Raw genomic sequence first — 3,081 nt, forward strand, 5'->3', positions numbered from 1 at the left:
GCTGAAGGGTGACCTTATAGAGGTTTATAAAATCATTAGGGACATGGATAGGGTGAATAGCTTCAGTCTTTTCCCCAGGGTGGGGGAGTACAAAAACAGAGGGCATAGGTTTACGGTGAGAGGAATAATAACCCACTGGACTATAACCTGGTGTTGTGTGATTTTTAACTTTGTCCACCCCAGTCTAACACCGGCTCCTCCAAAACATTTAAAAGGCATCTGGATGGGGGTATATGAACAGGGTGGGTTTAGAGGGATATGGGCCAAATGCTGGCAAGTCGGACTAGATTAATTCAGGATATCTGGTCGGCATAGACGGGTTGGACCAAAGGGTCTGTTTCTGTGGTGTATAACTCTAAGACTCTGTAACATTTAAAAGGCAGCTGGATGGGGACATGAATAAGAAGACTTCAGAGGGATATGGACCAAATGCTGGTTTGTGGGACTAGATAACTTTCGGATATCTGGTTGGCATGGACGAATTGGAGCGAAGGATCTGTACAACTCTGTGACTCTGTAAGTGTAAGCTTTCTTGGGATATTTTGACTTTTGTTACAGAGACTTTTTAAATGACTGGGACATTTTAATTTGTGCTTATTTGGTTTAATTGGTTTCTTTTAATTTGTTTTCAGAGTCGTGTAAGGAGACTTCTGAAAAGTAGGCTGTCAGTAGGTTAGAAGACGGAATAGGTTATGCTGCATTCTGCAATTACAGCGATGATGATGTGCCAAGTGTAATACTTCAACTGGCTTGGCATTGATTTATTGGTTCATACTCTTAGTCATTGAAGTTATAACATCTTCAGTTGAGAGTGAAAGCATATATCTTGGGAGGATATTTAATTGCTCTAAAGATACCACGTATCTGAAAGTTCCCTGCAGTTAATAGATCAATGGGACAGGAATTACCTATTATATCACAAAGTAAGTCTGTTTCTCTCTGCGGAATTTCTACTCAGCTAAAGATTGACTCTGCCTGTTGTGTGACACGGCTTTTAATTTCCACTGATCGACCAGATAAACATGAGTAACACAATGTAATTAAACTCAACTTTCCTTCGGTATTCTTGTTGGTGATGCAGACAATGGGGGACAAAATTGGTTTGCGGTTCAACTTGATTTTATTAACTAAATATTAAAACAGATTGTCAGAATTTCCCAAATTCCCACAATTTTACTCGCTCTATAGCTCTATCCATTTGAGAAAGGATATTATTGGAACAATCCATGTTGGGCCATTGGAATCTCCTTCTTGTCCCGATATAGAGCTGGCTCTCTTCCACAAAGGGGGGTCTCGCAGGTTCGGGCAGAGCTTTCTCCTGAGGCAGGAAACGATTTCTCTTCATTCTGAGGCACCAAGAGGGTCTGAGAAATGAAGGGACGATGTCATAACTGGTCAGAAAGGCCTTAGACAGTGTTCTTTAACTGTTACACCTTGACAGCAGCTGCTCCATACTTTAGTGTGCCCCTCAACATGTAATCCTCGATCTTGGAACATGCTCAGCTGTAGCACTCGTTTGAGGTCAACACTTTCCACAGACAGTGCAAGGTGGGAGCCCGAGGGTCCTCATAGATAAGGCCCTGGCTTCCCTAAGCTGGTAATTGATGGTTCAAGTCCCATCTGGGGTTCTTGGGTTTTAAGCCTGGGCTTTGTTGCTGATTTTCATTCCATGTCAACTTCATCTCAATCCACATTGACTGAATTTTTCATCAACAGTACTCTGTTAAAAATCACTGTGCCTACGTTGAGGTTATAGCAAATGATGTGACATAGAAACTTGCACAAGGTAATTCCGGGATTTGGGAGATCTTGGGGTGAATTGTCTGAAAGAGACAGCACAGAATTGTCTGAAAGAGATGGGCTGAATGCCCGCTAAAATTCTGTTGATTTGTCCTCAATGCAGCTTTTTGCAACATCTCCACTTCCTCCTTCCCCACTAACTTCAAATATCTTGAAAGTGCTGCACACAATAACATTGAGCCCTTTTCCTTCTGCTCCATTTGCCTCAAACTGTGGGTCTGCAAAGTTGGAGTTGAGTTGATTTCTCGACTGGGAGAAAGTGAGCACTGCAGATGTGAGAGATCAGAGTCAAACTGTGTGGTGCTGGAAAAGTACAGCTGGTCAGGCGGCATCCGAGGAGCAGGGGAGTCGATGTTTCGAGAATAAGCTCTTCAGGCCGATGCTCGAAATGTCGACTCTCCTGCTCCTCGGACGCTGTCTGACAGGCTGTGATTTCTCAAATGTCCGCCTGGGGCCAAATGGGAGGCGAGATCAATTTATCAAGCAGCTGACAATTTAGCATGAAATGGAAGGGGTAAAAAACAATCAGTAAGAGTAGAAAACTCAGAAAAAAACAATATGACAGGGGAGGGTTCAGTATTTAAAGATTGCCATTTTAACTACATGGGTGTAGCCCCAGTGGCCGACTGGATAAGGGATTTTGGGTTCAAGTCGCATCTGGGGTGTCTGGTTATTTATGGCTTGTTCACTGTCCACATTATTTCTAATAGACTTTGGAGAAATCCCCCTTGTCTGCTTTCAGCTGATGGGAAGTGGTGCCCAACATGTTCTTGCTCATGATTTTCGGGGATCTGCAGGATGGGGGGTGAATCGTCTGAAAGAGACGGCACAGTCACAATGGCTGAAAACCTGCTGAGATTCTCCTGGGGATGGCATGGTGGCTCAGTGGGTAACACTGCTGCCTCACAGTGTCAGGGACCTGGCTTTGATTCCTCCCTTGGGTGACTGCTTGTGTAGAGTTTCCAAGTTGGCTCTGTGGTTAGCACTGCTGTCTCATAGCACCAGGGACCGAGGTTCAATTTCAGCCTCTGGTGACAGTTTGTGTGGATTTTGCCCTTTTTCCCCGTGTCTGTGTGGGTTTCCTCCAGGTGCTCCAGTTTCCTCCCACAAGTAAATTAGCCATGCAAAATTGCCCAGACTGCTCAGGGATGTGAAGGTTAGGTACATTTGTCAGGAGGATATGTAGGGGAGTGAGTCTGGGTGGACGTGTTGGGCCAAATGGCCTGTTTCCACACTGTATGGATTCTATGAGAAAGACATTTGGACAGGTACATGGCAGGA

Source organism: Chiloscyllium punctatum, chromosome 18 (genome assembly GCF_047496795.1).
Source record: "Chiloscyllium punctatum isolate Juve2018m chromosome 18, sChiPun1.3, whole genome shotgun sequence".
Taxonomy (NCBI): Eukaryota; Metazoa; Chordata; class Chondrichthyes; order Orectolobiformes; family Hemiscylliidae; genus Chiloscyllium; species Chiloscyllium punctatum.